Genomic DNA, 21,949 nt, shown 5'->3' with positions numbered 1-21,949 from the left:
CCAAAGGCTCCCGGGCTGCCAGAGGGATGTCTGACTGCCAGCTTAGGCCCGATCCCCCGGGGAACGGGCCTAAGCCAGCAGGTGGCCATCCCCCGAGGGGTCCCAGACTGCAAGAGAGCACAGGCCGGGCTGAGGGACACCCCCCCCCCCAACCCGAGTGCCTCTAGTAATTCTATAATACATCATGTGTACATTGTATTGTGTGTTTACCACCCAAAGGCAAGTCTTCTTCTGTCAACATTTATTCCTTTATACTCTTCTACCTCACCCCACCCCACTTTCCTTCTTTTAGTCACCATACTGTTGTTTGTGCCTATGAGGTTTTTTTTTCCTTAATCCCTTAAACTTTTTTATACCCTCCACCCCTAAAACAGCTCTCAGTCTGTTTTCTGTACTTATGAGTCTGTTTATATTTTATTTGTTTGTTTTGTTCATTAGATTCCACAGCTAAGTGAGATCATATGGTATTTGCCTTTCTCTGACTGACATTTCATTTAGCATAATACTCTCCAGGTCCATCCATGCTCTCCAAAACATAAGATTTCCTTCCTTTTTATAGCTTATTAGTACTCCATTGTGTAAATGTACCACAGCTGTTTTCTCCACTCATCTATTCATGGGCACTTGGACTGCTTCCAAATCTTGGCTATTGTAAATAACACTGTATTGAACACAGGGCTGCGTATATTCTTTCAAATCAGTGTTGTGGGTTTCTTTGGCTGTATTTCCAGGCATGGAATCACTAGGTCATAAGGCAGTTACCTCTACTTTTTTTTAATCCTCACCTGAGGATATTTTTCCATTGATTTTCTTAAGAGAGAGTGGAAGAGAAGAGGAGAGACAGAGAGAGAAACATCAATGTGAGAGAGAGACATCGATTGGTTGCCTCCCACATGAACCCCAACCAGGGCCGGTGATGGATCCTGATACCGAAATATGTGCCCTTCAAGGCAATTGAACCCGGGACCCTTCAGTTGCAGGCTGATGCTCTATCCGCAATATCATTTATATTATGACTTCCATACTTTCTATGTATATTTCAATTGCATCTTAAAATAAAAATCCAGTTTACTTATTTTTTTTTCATACTGTGATTTGTGCAATTCCATTCATGAAAATTCTTCATTACTAAAGAACTACACAATTGCCCCAAAAGATCTTATAGTCACAGCAAACTGTAATGAATAGGACCAAACCACATTTTGTGGTACTCTATGGGCACTTAGAGTGTAGTAAAGTCTGCTCTCAAGTATCATAAACGTGCATATGCTGAGGATCTAGTGTTGTGTGTTCAGGTAATTGTTGCAGCATTAGACAGAGTTCTAGCCCCATCACAGAGCTTAAGGCGCTCATCCACCCTTACCCCAACACATGCATAAACAGAATCAGGCAACTCATATCTTTGTAAACTATGAGATGCATTCTATCTTCTATTTTCTCCTATTGCTTTCGCTACCCTATTCCCACCGGCTTATCAAACTGCCAATTTCTGCCAGATTCGTCAGAACATCAATTTATTTGAGCCAAGGTAAGTCAATGTCAGGCTGAAAAGAAAAAGGTGCTGATACATGAGTACACTAGCACATGCTGATACAAAAAGCACTGATGATGTCTCATGGATTGTGCTTAAAAACGCACTTCATTTGTTTAAGATAGAGGAATTATTATAATGTTAACACATACACTTCCAAAAAAAATCATCTAAGAAAGGTTAAAATAAAAACTGGAATTTTTAAAAGGATGCCTAAAAAGATGTACTTCTCATTAACTATTGTTACTACATGTAATGTAGATCTTTAAATTTTTATTCAACTCATAATTTACAGCAATTTATGGAACTGTACATTAGTTAAAATTCATATTTAAGCTGAACTAGCATATTATGCTGAATTATTTTAAGAGCTGCAGTCTAGATTGCTTCATTACTTGAGAGAAACATTTTCCTTTATATTACTTAATGTAGAAACCATTTTATACGTTAAAACGTGACTTTAGTGATGACAATTATCAACAATCATTTTGTTCCTGCCCTTCTCTTTTTTTTCTTCTATTTTTAATGTAAGGAAAATGATACTGAGTTGTTACTAATTTGGCTTATGTTCTTATTGTGCCTCTTATTTTCATTTGAATTATTGCTTTGTCAAATATAGGTGCTATAGGAAAGATTTAGGAATCTAACCACTTCCCATTTTTCAGCTCAAATCAGATGGGAATAAAAATATATTGTAATGTAGCATTTATAGATATAGTAATTTCATAATACTCAAAAGTTTTAAACCCATTCCAAACCTTTTGATAGCATTTCATCTAACAAACACTAAAAACAACAACAACTGAAATCGCAACAGAAAATATGAACTAGTACTCTATCAGTATCCCTTCTGTTTTTGTTTTTTTTCTGAAAGGTTAGAGAGGTTGTTGTGGAATCATTCCTAAGGCCCAAGGTACATTGTAAAATCTAAATTTTCAGAAGTTATATCTTGATAAGATTACCTGTTTGAAAATCAAAGTGATTGTTTTATGTACTGTTGAAGCAATTAACTGCCATTAGAAGCAAAGTATCATAATTTTTCTAAGAATTAACCAACATGAACTAAAAATTAAGTTAGATAATGAGAAAATATTGCCGGGGTTCTTGTCCCAGCATCAAGAAGGGTTCAGGAAATCTGGAGAAGGCTGTGCATAGATTAAATAGGAGTCCAGAGATGAAATAGAATTTTGAAAGGCATTTGGGGGTCAGAGGAGCCTAGTTTAAAGGAAACTAAGATCTAAGTTCTCCTAGTCTCAGGACTCCATGCTTTTTATTAAAACAACTTGTCCTGAAGGGAGGCAGAGATATACACTTCAAAGGGTCAGGTTTTGAAGTGTATTGTCAGAATGGGGCAATTAGCCTATGGCTGTTCAGGTGTTTGGCCAGTAGGGGCAATAACATGTAGATTAAGATGCCCTGAGCTGTCTGGCAGCCAACAATCAATTTAATGTATCCTATTCAGGTTTGGGGAAATGCCCTCAGCCATTCCCAACAGGTGACTACATGTGTGACTCAACCCTGTTGTGTCCCTAAGTTCCATCAACCTTTTGATGAAACTCTTGAAATTATGACATGCTAGAATTGGCTTCCGGCAAAATATATTGTTTTTTCTACCTTACACAAAGGTGAATATGATAAGGCACATCTCTATTCAAATGATCTCCTACATATTATATTAACATGAATTCAATATCATTTTTTTAATACCAATTTCAAAAGCCGGGGACATAAACATGTAAAGACATTGACAGAATCCTGTGTAAGGGGGCTTGGAGTCTAACAGGCCCTCCAGTAAGGACCACAGCTAATCAAGGGGCTGTATCATAAGTCTCCAAAGAAGACAATGTCTTGTTTAACCTTTTATCTCCAACATTCACCATAGTGCCCGGCACATAGTTAGTGACCAATAGACAGTTGGGGAATGAATGTTATCAGTGCCATGACAGGCACTTTTTCAAAAAGAGCAATGGGAGGCCTAGAAGGGGAGCAACATATAATCCTGATTTGTTCAGAAGATAAGGTCAGAATGGTCTTAAAGTAATTTTTACTGCTCAACGCCTATTCCCAAGTACGAGCCGTTTTTAGGTCTAGTAATTAATCTTTGGATTCACATACAGATTAATTTAGTAACTTGGGGCCTAAGAGCCACAAGAATTAACAGTATGAAAAACGGGTAAATTGTTAACTAACTCTGCCATACTTTTCAGGAAATTTAGTCAGCCTTTCTTTATAGAAGACATTTTATCTATAAAGCCAAGAAAAAAAAAGTTTGTTTTCATGTAAAAATTATAATTGAGAAAATAATTGTATCATCTTCTTTTGTCCCAATTAAGGTGTCCTACTAGCCATTTTTTATTCCTAAATTCTCTGATTTTTCTTTTCTTTTAAACTTTCAAGATACATAGTTGTAGTTAGAAATTATTTGACACTTAGATCACTCCTCCCGATTGGCTCAAAGTTCTCTAGAGTCACTGATTCTGTGAAATCTCCTGAAGATGGCTTAAGGGGCAAGTGCCATGATCCACATTTTACCTAGGTGCTTAAGTTAAAAGTCAAAAGTTGAGTGACCTGCCCTGGACCAGCTGGGAGTGTGTCAGATATCTTAGGGTGAATGTCAAAGAGCTGGAATTGCTTTTCAAGACACGTATGTGTTAGGAGGGCATTTGAGAGCAGTCACCTGGCACCTCAAAGAGATTTACCTGACCAGGCTACCTTCTCACTCCTCCCCACATGAGCAACAGAACCAAGAACCAGAAAGGGGGACTGAGAAACTAAACGAGGGCTCCCTTCTTTTCATACAAATTCTTAGATTCTTGAGTTCTGTAAACTCCTTCATCCATTTCCTGCCCCTTCTCATTTCTAATATAACTGGGCACTGCATTTGAAATCTTCCACCCTGCTGTCCTGCCGTCGGCAATTCTGATACCTTCACAGGTGATCATTACCCTCATGCTCTTCTCTCATCAAATATCTACCCTTCAGTAAAACCCTGTTGCTTTTTTTCAGCCTTCAGTCTGTGCAAGAATAGGAATATGGCAATAATACCTCTCTTTTGAATCTTACAACCAGTGGCCTGGAGAGGATAAGTGGTGCCCCTGGGCAATGTAATGAGTCTACCGTCTTCTCCTGCATCTACTATTCCATGCCCTGACCCGGCCCTTTTGTTCTTTGATGTACTTCCCCCTCATTATCCTTCTAATTATCTCACCACCCTGCTGTTTTCTGTCTTTGTCTAGTTTTTCTCTAAGCAAAATATAGACACTCCTCAGTGTTATTTCCTTGCCCCTCTTTACCCTGTTCGACTTGGCTTTTCTTAGCCACCTTAGTTCCTCCCTTAGCTTTACCTCCATTTTGTTCACTTACCCCCTCCCACTTTTTAAAAATGTTCTTTTATTTTTAATAAAAGTTGTATAATTTAAGGTGTACAACACCTGATTTGATACACATTTACATAGTGAAATGACTTCTACAGTTTGAATTCAGCTTTTATCTGCTCGAAACCTTTAGAAACTTTCTGCCACTTATTAGAAAGAATCAATATTCCTTGGTTTGACACTCGTGACCCTAATCAATTTCCTCCGACCTACTGCCCTCTCTTACATTACTCTCTCACATCTTAGTGTTAGCCACTATTTCCTAACTCCCTCTGCATCTTCTTGCTCTTGTGCCATTACTCCTTCTCTTTCTCCTTCTTTAATTGCCCTTCCCTCCATCTCCACATGTCCAAATTTTATCCATTTTTCAAGAAATATCTAAAGTACTACATCCTTTATGATAGTATCATTGCTTCTCCCACTTGAAGATGCCCCTTATCAACATTTGTGTGGTAAGAAGCCTACCTGTGTAAAATCACTTTTGGTTCTCATTAATATGCAAATATCCAGGCTTCAGGCCAGGCTTACTATATCAGATTTACTGAAGATGAAGACAAGCTACCTGCATTTTTAACAAACTTATCACATGAATCTTAATGCACATTGAACTTTTTAAACTACAACTCTATGTTCTGAATTCACAAGTTGCACTTAATGTTTCTTTTCTTTAGGTATACTTAATTTTTCCTCTTCATCATCATTATTTGTCTATATACTTCATGTGAACCTTTCTGGGTAGGTATATAACTTTAACATCTAAATATATGCTTCTGCATCACAAATGTTCCTTGAATTTATCCTCAATATTGGTTGATTAAAAGAAAATGAATGGATGCATTTTTATTACCTAGCACTTAGTAAGGATTAAAATAAATGTCTGACTTATAAACATATATATCGACAGATGACAATCACAACTTGATTTTTTTTTTCCAAAACAAGCGAAAAATGTGAGGTAGGAACAATAGGAAATCGTTTACAAGATTAAAGTGCATTTCTAAGTATAGCTATTTCCTCCATTGCTGCAGTGCTTAGTAGAAACCTGCTAGGCAGGAAGCCCGGGCTTTATTTAAATTTTCTCTTTGCTACTTTGCCGAGTGCTCTTTGGTAAAATTCTTTCCATGTTTCTGGTTCTTTCTTTCCTTTCCTGTAATATAAGATGGCTCAACTAGAGAAGCCAACTATAAGGAATTTTATGATTATATTATTCTATGATTAAGCTATGTGGCTTAAGTGGGGCTACAACTTCTGACTTCAGACTACCCCTGGCTAGTCCTATTGCACAAAAGCACCTGCTTTTAACTTCCCCCGGGGATTCTAAAAGAACAGAGTTCAAAACTCGTAGACAAATTGTGTAAGAAAAAATGTATTTAAATGTTTATTATATTATTCATGTTACCTGAAGTCCTTTAACAGAGATTGTCTTAAATATGTGTTAAATTCCGGCTATGTCTTATTGCCTACATTATTAACCAACAAAGTAAATTGACTTTGAGACTGATGTTTTGCATTGTGTTTTGTGCCTGCAAATTAAGCCAAAATTCTGGGTTTTCCAGATGCTGGGACCTAAGATATATATTTCTATGGTTATAGCCTTGGCCAAATAACTGCAGCGAGAATGAAAATAGTGTTTGACACAAGTTCTCTATTTTACACCTTTTGAACACAGAAAGGCAACTTTGAATACACTCTCAAAATAGTTTGTAAAATTGTTCTTTATATAGTAGGTCTTTATATATTAGGTCCACCTTACTTTAAAATACATTTTAATTTGAAAATATGACAAACAATGGATGAAAAGTATTGGGCTATTTCCTGTTATTGTCATGACTAGACATCACCTCAACACAGTTTAAATTTTAAAATTACTAGTGGATAATTAGTTATGAGAGTAAAACCACATTGTTTTATCCCTATATCATTACTGTTACTTATACACTTACTAGATTACACAATACATTCAAATGAGGTGATTAATTATATATTTTAAGAACAGAATAAGCAATATTTGTTAAATAAAATATATAAAATCTTTATTGGAAATATTAAAGAGTTGTAATTGTAGCAAGTTGATTACTTATAAATATTTCCTTAGACCAGTGGTCGGCAAGCTGCGGCTCTCAAGCCACATGCGGCTCTTTGGCCCCTTGAGTGTGGCTCTTCCACAAAATACCGACTTCTGCACATGGGCCACGAAGTTTCAATCGCACTGTATGTGAGCGCCCGCATGTGGTGTTTTATGGAAGAGCCACACTCAAGGGGCCAAAGAGCCACATGTGGCTCGCGAGCTGCAGTTTGCCAACCACTGCCTTAGACCAAGATTTATTTTAAAAATAAAATAAGTTTTTCTAATGGATTTTCTTATTATCTAAAGGTAGTAATGTATTATATAGTACATTTTATTCAAATGTAAACATTCTAGCTTTGTTGTTTTTTATGTCAATTATTCTATTTAAATTTCTTGATTCTGATTTAAGAATATTATTTTAATCTATCCCACATTTTTATCTTGTTTTGAATAGAAATAAAAATTATGTCCATCTGTCCCAATATGGGTTTATGAGTTAGACTTGGACATTCTAATACTCAGAGGTTGCTAGATAAGAAAACTTGTCTAGGACAAGTTTAACTCTTTAGTCTTAATAAAAACAGTTCTTTAGTAAAAGCTATCATGTTAGTGACTTCCTTAGAGCACTTTCTTTATACATTCTTTACAGATTTCTCATAATTCAAGAACTTGGAAAAATGAGAATGAATGGAAGACAGAATATATTTCATTTTAAGATTTTAAAATGTTCATTTCAAATCCTACATCTACCTGGGGTCTACCTCTGTGATATGGGAATACTTATCTTTTTTTTTTCTTTCTAAAAATTAAAGTAGTAGCTAACTCAAAGAAGTGGCATATATACTCTTTACCAGGTAACTAAAAGTATAGGTATATTAGTCATTTTTAAACAGTGATCTACAAATATCATTAGGATTAATTGAAATTAACTTTTATGGAAACTTAGTTACTGTCTGGTAACCAGCTAGATATTGGGGGACATTATTTCTCTCAGCCATGGGTAAACAATTTTTTGCATCCCTGCTTAAGTGAACTAAAAGAGATTATGCAAAAACTCATTTTATTATCAGAGGGAACTCAGCAATGGGGACAATCTGGATCAGTGTGGACAAGAGTAAAAATGTAAATAGAACACATTGATTTTATATTCATGTAATATTGGTTTAAGCAATAATGTAATTACTTAATAAGGGGTAAAGTCAAATGTTAGCTTTTTAAACATTAGGTCTAACTCTTTCTTCCGAAGAATTTTAATTAAATTATAATAGAAAAATTGTTAGACACTGCATTTCCATTTCAGATTTTCTGCCAGCAAACATTGTATACATATTGTCTTACATTAAATCACAGGTTTCCCAGAGGAGCAGTTTAATGATCTAATCATCGCACTTGCTAGTTTTCTGTCCTTTCTAGAATCACAGGTTTGATCCAAGGGTTATCTATTTGATCTCCCTTAACTTTGAGAAATAACAGTTGATGGCTTGTTTTTCTGATGAGGGAAGAGATGATTTTTTTCTCAGCTTATTCTTTAGAAATTAAGCTCCTTGGACTGTGACTAAAATGGCATGCAGTGTCCCCAGGGCACAGGTGATTCAGAAATCTCTTCTTTCCCCTGGACAGTGCACGTTAGTAGCTGCTTTGCATTTAATGTCCGTTAAACAAACTGGAGAATTTCCCATTGTCTCCATTATTTAAAAGGGAAAGATTATTATGATATGTCATGAATAACATTCTATATAAGATACACCCTATATAATAAAGAAGTAATATACAAATTGACCATCACACCATCACAAAGATGGCAGCGCCCACAAAAGGGAGGGTGGGCCCGGCTGCTCCGCACACCTGCCACTGGAGTCCCCTCAGCTCTGACGGGGGCCTTGGGTCCTCCTTCACTCTCCACTGACCGACAGCTTGCCCAGGCTCCTCCAACAAGCTGCCCATCCCTCTCTTCCTCCCTCCCCCGAAGCTGAAGCCTGACTGCGGTATCCAACAAATTGGAAGTTATAACTCATGTCGTTGAGAGTATCCTCCATTCCTCAGCCAGGGCCAGCTGCTCTGTGCGCCTGCCGCAGGAGTCCCCTCAGCCCCGCCGGGGGCCCCCTGCACTCCCCACTGACTGAGGCTCAGGCAAGCCATGGATGGAGGTGGCCACTGTCCAGGGCCAGTCCAAGGCGCAGACAAGCTGCTGATGGCAACTGCCCAGCCACCCAGGGCCAGCCTGAGGCTCAGGTAACCAGGGCTGGCTGAGGCTTGCACTCCTAGCAGTGGCAGCAGCAGAGTTGTGATGGGGGTGACGCCTTCCCCTGATCGCCAGGTTGCCTCCCACCCCTGAGGGCTCCCGGACTGTGAGAGGGGGCAGGCCTGGCAGAGGGACCCCCCCCCATCCAGTGCATGAATTTTCATGCACCGGGCCTCTAGTACATATATAAAATAGTGGTTAAAAGGACTGATTCTAGAACAGGACCACCCAGATTTAAATCCCAGTTTCAGCACCTACTAGCTGTGTCCAGGAGCAAGCTAATGAACCTTTCTGTACCTCATACATAAAATGAAGACAACAATAGTTCCAATATCATAGGGTTTTTTGATGAGGATTAAATGAGTTAATACACATAACATGTCTGTGACTGGCATACACAAAGTACCCAATCAATGTTAAATTATAAATTACCATTTATAATTTAACAGGAAAAAAAATAATCAGCTATCACTACTGTGTTTTTCCAAATGTGACCTATTACTTTATCTCATTAAAGAAGACATAATTTATTTATGACTTTATGTACAATTAATTATATATTTTTGACTTATTTACATAAGAATTGCCTCCATTTTAAGGGATCTCATCTAACTACAGTACCATGATGACATGATTCTTGAAAATGTGAAAATGAAACCTCTTGATATATTTTGTTAGGAGTATGAGTTATTGCTTATTAACAGAAAGCTGAATAGGTTTAATAAAATGTTTATCATAATTAAAATTATAACTGATAAATTATATAAAGTGAACTTCTAGTGCATATATTAAATTGGAGTTTCTTATCACCTTTGTTTAACCTCTTTTATTTATTTTAAGACAATAGTCCAGAGTATGCACTATCTAGAAAAGATAATCCAAATTAAATTCTGTTCACAAGAGAGGTGTCTTTGGAAAATAAGTCTCCTTTAATGGAGCTATTGATAGTACCGTGGACAGGCCTCATATTTCATACACCTGCTTTGGTGAGACAAGTCTAACGCATAGTAAGAGCTACTGTTAGCAACAATGATCCTATGCCCTTGGCACAACCTTTGTCCTTGAAAGTGGGGTAAAAAGGGAATATTGCACCTTGGTTATTTTCCTCATGCAAAATCTTGTGAGAAACACAACGCACTGTAGGAATTCTATTTAAATTATTCTGTTTAATTTAATGCTTTCTACCACTTACTTCTTCTTTTCCATAATAGGTAACTGATGACAATTTAGCTTTCACAAACCTTTGGAGAGCATGGTCACACTGTGGCTGACAGCACACTGCTTATATGATTTGAAGACCAGTTATAGTTTTTCTTTTCTATTTTTTGTCCATCCAAACTTAATAAAAGCAGTTAAGCTTGAGGTTCTTATGCTAGAAAAAGTACGTTGGTATTATTCTATTTAGATATATAGTAATTGCAAGATTTCAAGTGTTTAATATATTAGAATTTGGAACTCACTGAGTCAGTATGTCAGATTCATGGAATTTATACAACATCTTACCTTTGGTTTTAACATTTTCTTATTAATTGGTTCATGTAGTAGGGGCAGGGAAATTTGCTCTCCAGAATATTGGAAACCTGAAAGAGATATTTTTCAGGTGAATCTAGACATTTATTCTGTTTGCTTCACAGAAACAAGGATATGGTGTATCTGATGCAGAATCGGCTTCCTAGTACATGAGCATATACTGAATTAAATGGTTAGGCTACACTTTTTCAAATGGCGACATAAACTCAGAGTATAAAAGGAGAGTGGCATAGCAAGGGTTGAGTTTTCCAGATTTGGTGAAATCCTTCGATCCTTGGACAGTGTCACTGGCAGCTCAGTGCACCCAACTGGGCGTTGAGATTGGCTGCATGTACTGCTACTAGGTGTGGCTCATTAAGTTGGAAACATAATCTCACCTCACATTAGGCATACACAGTCCATAGTCCATCTGAAGCCATGTTTAAAAGTTTTTATTTTAGGAATAGGCTTATGCCTGAACAGCAATCAGGTTCCCATTGTTCTTATATTCATTAACAAGCATGGATTAACTGATGCGCTGATTAAGGGTTAAGGTAATGATGATAAATGAGCAAGGCATTCTGCTCTTGTCAAATGAAATAAGGACATTTTTTTTTTTTTTTTTAAATATATTTTATTGATTTTTTTTACAGAGAGGAAGGGAAAGAGATAGATAGTTAGAAACATCGATGGGAGAGAAACATCGATCAGCTGCCTCCTGCACACCTCCCACTGGGGATGTGCCCGCAACCCAGGTACATGCCCTTGACCGGAATCGAACCCGGGACCCCTCAGTCCGCAGGCCGACGCTCCATCCACTGAGCCAAACCGGTTTCGGCTGAAATAAGGACATTTTGAAAGAAATATGAAGAATGACTAGAATTAACTTTTATAGAGGATTCATTATTGCAGACTTATCTTAGACTTGCCCAGTGTGGAATAGCAAGTCAATAATAGAAAATGTAAAGTTGAAACTGACGTCCACTCTATTTACCAATATTGCTGCTATCAGTACCATTGTGTTAGACTAATGGCTCTACTTCTCATAAGCTTCTGCTCAGAAAAGTTACTTACATTTTTTGTGCTCAGGAAAGTCATTTACTAGTAGCCTTCATTTCCTGACTCATACAATGAGAGTAAAAATATCTCAAAGGATTATATTAAGAATTAAAGCAAATAATAACAGTAAAATTGGGCTTGACAAAATTATCCATAATTATTTACTAGAGGCCCGATGCACGAAAATTTGTGCAAGAGTAGGCCTTCCTTCCCCCGGCTGCCAGCACTGGCTTCCCTCCAGCACCTGGGACCTGGGCTTTCCTACTCTGGCTGCCGGCACCCAGGACCCGGGCTGCTTCCTTCCTCCAACCGCCTGCAGACACCCGGGACCTGGGCTGGCTTCCCTCCAGCCCCAGCTTTGTCAGGAAGGACTCATCAGGAAGGACGTCCAGAATGATGTCCGGAAGATGACCGGTCTAATTAGCATATTATCCTTTTATTATTATAGATGTTTGAAATAAATACTACTATTCTTATTTTCAGGAAAGAAGAATGTTGGGGATCAGATAGCTTCTTCCCCTAGACCAACAGTTCTCAACCTGTGGGTCGCGACCCTTTTGACAGTCCAACGACCCTTTCACAGGGGTCGCCTAAGAGCATCCTGCATATCAGATATTTACATTACGATTCATAACAGTAGCAACATTACAGTTATGAAGTAGCAACGAAAATAATTTTATGGTTGGGTCACAACATAAGGAACTGTATTTAAAGGGCCAGAAGGTTGAAAACCACTGCCCTAGACTAAAGTCATGCACAGCTAGTATGTGGAGTTTCAGCAAGTACATGATCCATATCAAAGTGAAAAGAATTTGAAAAGATTATAGAAACTTGTAATAGAAATTCACCATGATGAGGACCTGAAACTGGGCCACCAATTTTATATTACTCTAATGTCCAGAGTCCATTGATACATATGGCATTTTTCTTCCCCCAGACTTTCTCCCCCCTGTTCAACTGTGTATTTTTCCTATTTCTAATTTTTAAAATTGTAATATTTTACCATTTCAGTGTGTGTGTGTGTGTGTGTGTGTGTGTGTGTGTGTGAGTGTATTGTGAAATAACCCTGAAGTCTTCTTGTCCATTAAGCTCTAAACAAGATTAGCTTAAACTCCTATTCCATCCCCCAATGAAATGCCCAATACTTTTCTCAAGATTTCTCTACTCTTAATGGGTCTTGCATCCTCATGGTCACCTTTGTCTCCAGCAACTCTTCAACTTTTTGTTCTCTGCTTTGTCTCTCTGCTGTGATATGTACTAACTTGGAAAATCAGTCTCTTTCTTAAGCATATACCACATGCACAGTCCATAGAAATCAATGTGCTCAGCAATGTGAATGCAGCACACTTCCATAAATATGGGGGAAGATGCAGAAACACCAACAACTTAAAACAGAACATCAGATGTCCCAGTTTTACATTTTTCATCTATCTTACAAGCCGTTCTGCCTTGTTCTTTTCTCCTTTCATCTCAACCACCCACTAAATCTCATTAATTTCATAAAAGGGAACAATTTTTATGTCTTCTACTGCTTTCTCTCCTACTAACACATTTTCTCAGACTCTTATATTCTACCACAACCACCTTAACAAAATATCTTGCAACTTTTAGACAAGTTTCTCTTAAAAGGAACATTTGCCAGAGATGAACACACTATACACTATAATTGCAAGCCATCTTCAACTCTTCTGGGAATAATGAGATATGGAATTGAATAAATAAAATTAAGAAAACAAAACTCACAATTGAAAAGTGTTCATGTGGCAAACGGGTTCCAAATCAGAGCTCAGAAGTTCTTTGAAAACATGTGTAACTCCTGATGTATTATTACCCCACACGCTGCTCTCAGAGGGGCGCCACAGTTAGAAACACAGGAACAATTTCCTTCTTCTTGAAGCAAGCAGTCGTTAAATACACAAAGCCCTAGTCTCAGAGTATTTGATTTATCCTCTAAAGGGCAATTTGTTTTTATACAGAAGTGTTGATTCTTTATGTTCCAATTGGAATAAAATTTTTATTTCATAATATTCAGTTCCTAAAAGCTCTGTGACAGGTTTCAAAATTCCAAATATTATGACTTCAATGGGCAGTTTTTTTCTGTGTAGGGCTTATATTTTGTGTTTATTTGCCATATATATATATATAGATATATCTATATATCTATTCTATCTATCTATAGATAGATAGATAGATAGATAGATATAGATATATAGATATATAGAGATATCTATATATATAGATATATAGATATATAGATATATATCATGGGAAGTGGTGGTTATTTCAGATTTTTAGATCATCTTATTATCTCAGAATATGTTCTTATTTAAGGATGGATTGTTAAAATGAAGTAATTGCTATTACTATTATTATTCTACTTTCACTTTATTATTATTATTATTTCACTTTCACCTTTGTCCTTTGGCATCATCACTCTCCTATGTTTTTTTGTTAAATAATCATTATATTGGTGTCAGTAAGCTAATCGTTCTGCTGTTTTCTCAGAGCTTTAACTGGAAGTTAAAGTTTACATATTTTTTAAAAGTCTTCAGTGAGTTATAAAGAAGCATTTCCTATTGTTTTTTTGTGGCATAAAGTCTTTAATTTTTAGTAGGTTAAATATATGTTCATGATAACAAGAAAGTTTGAGAATCCACTTCATTCCAGCTAAATTGTACTAAGATATTCCAAACAGCTAAGATGCAATTTTTTTCCTAACAAATTTCTAGGGCATAATTCTAAAACCTATACAGGGGTTCATTCCATATTCACTGTTTTTTTCTGATTTATATTACCGAGTACATTATTTGCTATAATTTTATCCTTATTAGAAGAAAAATGGATTTCCTCACCCCCCCTCCACATTCTCCCAATGCCGAAAGACCAGGCTAATTTGCCTCTCAACCCTTATTTCTCCAAGCAAATCAATTCCCCTTTTGATTAAGCTCTCCTAGCAAATATTAACCTTAGCAACATTGCTAGATGCAGGACTCTCTCCTAAACAAAGGCTACAGAGAAAAACTAAGCATGTAGAGGAGATCTAATCATGAACTATTATTAGAGAATATTAACAAAACCCAAATTCAAAACTCTAGAGTTTTAGTCATGGAGACACAGTATGATTTCCTAGAAATAAAAAAGCTGACATTTAAAGCAATTTAATCAAAGCTCTTGCCATTCCCTCCTTGGTTCCAGATACAATATAATGTGAGACTGTTTTAAATCACTGTGACCTCCATGTCTCAGCGTCTTTGGAAAATTTGAAGCTGAGTATTTAGCTCCCGAAAACCTTTGTATTTCCCTTCTAGCATGATAGAAATGCATTTCATATATACTTCATATTTTAGATGTTTATCTGATTTTATCTGGTTTGGGCTATTTGCTGACAGAGCATGGTTCTTGAATAACACAGATAACATACAACAAAACGTGCGCTGCTCCTTGGTACAGGAGAAATGAGGATGCTCACAGTGCCTGCCTCTATGAGTTAGCTCAATAAATTTGAATTGCTCATTAGAGTTCCAATGCCTCATTGTTGCCTATATGTGAACAGCTTAAGTGAATAGGAATCAGATGGAAGGTGGGGGAGGACACACAGAGATTTCACATAATTCCTGTTGCCAGAGAAACCATTTTCTTGCTGTCTGGGCATGCACCGAGCAACTTAGATCAACTGGAGGCTCAGCACAGCCATTGCTATGACTTTAGTAAAGAACACAAACAGAAGGTAGAAAATGCTTATTAAAAAAGCAGAATGAAGTATTAAAATGTTCTTTTATTAGATGGTTTTGTATACTGGGCTTTGAAACACCTTGTCTCTAAGACGGCTGATCCATCTGATTATACATGTGTTTCTATGCCTCAGCTTGATTTTTATTTCTTTGTCTGATTCTGTTTAGAAGACCACATTTTCGTATATGTTTACATACATTATACATATGCATATTTATTTAGAATGCTCTTGATGTTTTCCCTCTTTCTCTTCCTCCCTTCCCCCTACACACACACACACACACACACACACACACACATAACATAACTGTGCTGTGTTTAACACATGGGTAACTTTTTTCGGGGGGAGTGGGGGAAGGAATGACTATGGGAATAACATCGTTTGTTCACCAAAGCTGAAAGAAATGACAGAAATTGAGGAAGCACCATAGAGCACCGTAGACATATTTATATAACACTTGGATCTTTTTTATGAAGGATGCTTTCTAAGCATCAATGTTAGAAAATCAGTTCAGAATGTACAGACAAAAATGTTCTAAACACTCAGTTCCCCATACATTTTCCCACAAAATATATACTGATTCTATCTCTGAATAAATAAATAAAACTTATTTATTTATAAAGCCCTGAAAAGAACTATTTTATATTTTGTAAGATTTATTTTTATTTTCTTTTCTTATATTTTTATTTTATTATCATTATTTTTTAATGCTCACCCAAGGATATTTTTCCATTGATACTTAGAGAGAGTGGAAGGGAGAAGGAGGCTAGGAAGAGAGAGAAACATTGATGTGAAAGAGACATTGATTGGTTGCCACCTGCACATGCCCTGATCCAGGCCAGGGATGGAGCCTGCAACCAAGGTACATGCCCTTGATTGGGAATCAACCCCTTGACACTTTGGTCTGCAGGCAGATGCTCAAACCACTGAGACAAACCAGCCAGGGCTATTTTTACTTTAAATTTACCTGTATTAAAGTGCCAACAAGAATTTTTTTTTAACTTTTGTCTTTTTAGGAGAGCGATAATTGACTAATATCTTTTTTCCCTTTGATATGTAGAGATTTTGTAAGACTGAGTGTTTATTAATGAGTTCCTTGATATATCTCACCCCATGTAGAAATGGCAACTCTCCATTTGTGTTGTCTCCACTTGTACAAAGCTTTCATCATAGTGTCTATGCCATTTTAAGCCACATTGCTGCCCGTGGAAATGGGATCTTTGATCTTTGCGGTGTCACGATAAAAGCATTTCAGGGACCACACACAGAAGGATAAAGTGCGGTGGTAAGATTTCCTGCAGCTGGAGCAAATACAAAGGCTGTTCCAGGACTGTGGAGGAAGTCCAACATGGTGTTCATCAAGCTCAGAAGGACCAGGGTCCAGACATTCTGAGCCATTGGTTCTTGGTCCATGCCCAAGCTTAGTCCAGTCTGTGTCTCTGTCCAGCTAGCTTAGCCTCGATTCTCAGCTGCGCTCTGGTGCTATGCTGCTGTACCCAGGCTCCTAGTTGGCCCACACTTGGGGCCCACGTGACTGTATAGAGAAAACCTGTGAACTAATGGGTGAGTGCATGTTGGAGGCTGAACTTAACTCTGGTGCCGTGTCACATATAGAAATTTTTTGATATTTGCAACCATAGTAAAACAAAGACTTATATTTTTGATATTTATTTTATATATTTAAATGCCATTTAACAAAGAAAAATCAACCAAAAAAATGAGTTCGCATGTCACCTCTGACATGCATGTCATAGGTTCCCCATCACTGGATCACTGGTATAGAGAAAACCTGTGAACTAATGGGTGAGTGCATGTTGGGGGCTAGGGCAGGGAAAAGAGAGAGAGAAGAGAGAGAGAGAGAGAGAGAGAGAGAGAGAGAGAGAGAGAGGAGAGAGAGAAGAGAGAGAAGAGAGGAGCACTTGCCTCTGTTAGGCTCTGATTATATTATCTTGGGCTTGGATAGAACCAAGTGCTCTTTCAAACTAATCAACTTCTAATCCCTCCCCCTAACCAATCCATGCCATAGATCTGTGTTTTTTGTCCCTTATCCAATCCAATTATTTTCTCAGACTAGATACATTGACGTTTCTCTCTCTTAAAATCAATTTAAAAATCTTAAAAATCTTCCTTAGTATGGTTGCCATCTTAACTCTCTCTCCCTACCCTCTGCACTCCACCCCTCCCACCCACCATCTTGGCTTCTACTGAGCATGTGACTATTGCTCTCCCCTGGGTAACCCAGGCTAATGACCAGTATGGATCCTTCCTTCCCACTTAGGTCCTGAGAGTGGAGTGTGTAGAGATCCCCTGGGGAAGCTATGAATGCTGCAGTTTCCTAATGAAGCAGGCTTATTATCCGACTCAGCTCCTTAGTTTATTAGGCTCCTTAATGTCTGATTCCTTTGCTCCCTTCCTTCATTACTATATATCTACTACCTATGCTAACAATATGTCTTGTGCCAAGGATAGAGCCTGTACATAATAAGTACACAAGAAATTGTTGATATAAGAAACATCACAACCTGTAAGAATTGTTATGAGTTTATTTGAGCCAAACTGGTGATAATTGCCAAGAAGCAGATTCTCAATGGATTGAGTAAATGCTCCAGAAAACAGCAGTTTTGTACCTTATTTTATGCATTGGAATCAAAGGAGAAGAGATAAGGGGGTTACAAGAAATCCATTTGTGCTGTGGCCTGTGGGACTCAGTTGTTTGGGCTCATCCCATGCAGGCCAAGGTAGCTGGTTCAATTCTTGAACAGGGAACATGCCCAGGTTGCAGGCCCAATCCCCAGTAGTGGGCATGCAGATTGATGTTGTCTTCTCACTTTGTGTTTCTCTTTCTCTAAAAGTCAATTTAAAAATCTTAAACAAAATAAATCCATTTGTGAGAGATTAGGGAGGTGTGAGGAACCAAAGCCGGATAGAGGGGAGTGAGAATAGAAATCTCTGAGATTGGATAAAAAGTAAAATGGATAGACTTTTATATAGTTGGATATAGAATAGTTACCAGTTAGTAAATAATGTGATAATAATAACAATAAGGGGTTCCATGGTCTGTGCTCTAATGCAGTGATTGTGCCCTTGAGAGTCTGGAAAAAGAAAATTACTCTGACATTCCAATGGCATGTTATCATAAATGCAAGAGAAAAGTTCAGTTAAGGTAAAAATTGACCTTTGTCAAGGAAGATACTGGCCTAGGACATGACCACCTTCCATGACTGGCTTCTAGTTCAAAGTTTTAATTTTAGACCATTGTATGTGGTTACTTTAGGTCTCTGAATTTGTAAGATCTGCCATGCAGTCCTCCCCTGAGCTTGTCAGGTTTAGTATCTGGTCCCTTTTTGGTCCACAAAATGTGTACTGAAAAAAAAAAAAGAATAAATGAATGAAGCAAAACTTTAGCCCAAAGTAATAACTATTATGCATAAGATAGCGTTACAAATTGGAGTACATTAGGAGATGAAATTCAAGATTTTGAATTGCTTTGTCACACTAAATCATTGAGCACATTTCATGTTTTTAGATATTCTAAAAATGTGGCAATACTGAAAAAGGAAAACATTTGAAATAAGAAAATCATGTTTCAAAATTGCAAAAAAATTATGAGAAAATAATTTTGATTTTTTAAAATTCTTTCTGATTCCAGTCTAATATTTTTCTTTTCCTTTGTAAACTCTAGTCTTTCATTGCTGCAATGCTAAAATCTCTCTCTGACTGCACAATTACAACATGCTAATTTCACCTGCCCTGGGGATATGGCCTAATTTATATTCCCTTTTTATGACCCATCTTCTTTAGGTCAACACAGGTTGACACATTTTAAAGCACTCATACTAAAAACTTTCAGATTTTTTTGGTCATTTCTTTATTTTTGCTTTCTATTTGTCTTAGAGGAGATAGAAGAATTTAAATTATTTTTAGTTTTGTTGTTTTTTTACATTTCCTTCTGCTTTTCTTTCAATTCTTTTTATCTCTCTTCTTTTGTTTATCAATTACACAGATCACAGTAGAAACTATTAAAAATGCCTGGGTAATAATGCTCATTATTTCTGAATGTAGATCTTATTCAATATGATTTCTGGATTTGGCTTTACTGGCTAAAATGTATATCTTGATGAAAACTGTAATTCTTGTTAAGATCTCAATTCAGATTTCAATAAACTGAGAGACTGTGAGTTTTGTCACCGACTCCCCTCCCCAGTTTGCATAGCTGATGAAAAAAGGGAAGGTCTTGCAGCCTTAGCTGGCACTGGGAATCAACGCCTTCTTGTTAGATCTTTTCATTATAAATGCAGTTGACAGAGGTGTCTATTATAAGCTATTTGTTATACAATCCTTATAAATAGCTCTCATCATGTAAAAGACAAGTCTAAATTTGTTTGGAGATAGCTTCTGAAGACAACCTGCTGTGGCTTCCTCAAGTGCCAGGCTGGAATTCAGTGGGGGAGTCAGACACTTGGAGCAAGTTTAGCTAGTCTCCTTCCCATCAGCCTGACATGATGTGCATCACATGCAGCTTCAATGATGTCCACTGTTAAGTGGAAACATGGCTCATGGGCAACCATGTACAACTCAGCAATGTTCAGCCATTCTCTCTATCCTAAGTTAAATATTGTTTTGATTTATTTTGGGGATGTCCTGCTTAGCCATGTTGGTTCACATTGTCTCATTTCTGTTTCTCCTGACTCTGATTTGACTTGCAATCCAATGGATGACGGTCTTAAAACTGAAACATGCAATTGCTTATTCTCTCTAGAGACGGGCCTGTATAAGAAAGATAGAAAGCTTAGGACTCTCCAAGGCTGCAGGTCCCCTATTTCTATTGAAATGCAAGTTCAAAAATACATTTCAAAGTCAAATATAAATGGTGTTTGGATTATCCACCCCTTTGGATTATACACACCACTGCTCCCATTACTGCAGGTAATTAAGAGCTTTCTGATATTAAAAAGTATTCCCTTACATGCTGACCCTCTCTTCTATCAAACTTTCCCAAGAACTTTAATAAGGAAATCAGACTGATTATAATTCCACCTCCTTTCTCTACTCAGTCTCTGGAGGAGATATTCAAAAGCAGTAACATCCTGCAAAGCACTTAGGAAGCGGAGAAGAAGAGAAGCTGGGGACCTGGGTAATGAAGACTCCATATCAGTCCTTGATCGTGAAAGTTTTCAGCTGAACATTTCCAAAGGCCATTTCAGAAAATGTGGCCTTAGAAGAAAAAATTAACAAAAGGGAAATAACCTGGTAATACATAGACATGACAAAATTATAAGGAAGAAATAAGTTATAAAGATAATACAAGCCACCCATTCTACTCCAGCCCTCATTTTTTATAAATGAGGAAACTAAGACATCGTCAAACACCCTCCCTAGTAATAACAACCCTTTCCTCTATGTGACCTCTATTTCTAATATTGCTGTCATTTGCACACTTCTGTAACTATCAGTTAGTCTCTGACACCTCTTGCAGTCTAAAATCAAGTAGGGTCTCACTCTGATTATCCTCAGCACTAGCACAGTCCTGGCACACAATAGAACATGAATGCTTCCTGGTTTTGAGTCTAATTTAATTGCATGCATATCCTTCAATGAAATGAAAGCTCAACATATATATTTTCTGTGAACTTAATACCACTAAATGTGATCATGATCTTGGCCCTTTATATACTGCAAAGTTTTACACTTATTTGATATTATTAGCAAAACACATTAGATCACGTAGAAAGAACTTATAAAAATTTAGCTGGAATTTCAATTCCTGAATTTATTATATCCTCAGGGCTTACATGTGAACCATTTATTGATTTAGTTTTAAAGCTTTGGTGTAACTACTTCCTAGATCAGTAATGGCTAACCTTTTTTGAGCTCAGCATGTCAGCATTTTGAAAAACCCTAACTTAACTCTGGTGCCATGTCACATATAGAAATTTTTTGATATTTGCAACCATAGTAAAACAAAGACTTATATTTTTTATATTTATTTTGTATATTTAAATACCATTTAACAAAGAAAAATCAACCAAAAAAATGAGTTCGCGTGTCACCTCTGACACGCGTGTCATAGGTTCGCCATCACTGGTCTAGATGATAGTTTTGATTTAGTTGCCAGGCTTAGACACAGATTCCTTTGGTAATAGTCATCAACTTGGTGTAGCATGGATAAGACTCTTTGAAATTACAGGTACAGAAGTCTTTCTCTGAAATTTTTCTCTCTTGACTTTCAAGAGCAGCAAATGTTTTTTAGTCAAGTGGCAATATTTTAGCAATTATTTCGACAATATTTATGAGTAGTTCTCTCTACTGAGTAAACTTTATTCTGGCTCCCAACTCCCATCATCCTTTGTTCGCTATGGTTTATCAATATGATGTTGTAGCCCCTCTTGCAATGCTCCCTTGAGGAGTTTAGTTGGCATTAGCTAATCACTAA

Source organism: Myotis lucifugus, unplaced genomic scaffold (assembly GCF_000147115.1).
Source record: "Myotis lucifugus unplaced genomic scaffold, Myoluc2.0 scaffold_18, whole genome shotgun sequence".
In the NCBI taxonomy this organism is placed as follows: Eukaryota; Metazoa; Chordata; class Mammalia; order Chiroptera; family Vespertilionidae; genus Myotis; species Myotis lucifugus.
The sequence above is the reverse complement of the archived record's forward strand: the minus strand, read 5'-3'. Positions refer to the sequence as shown.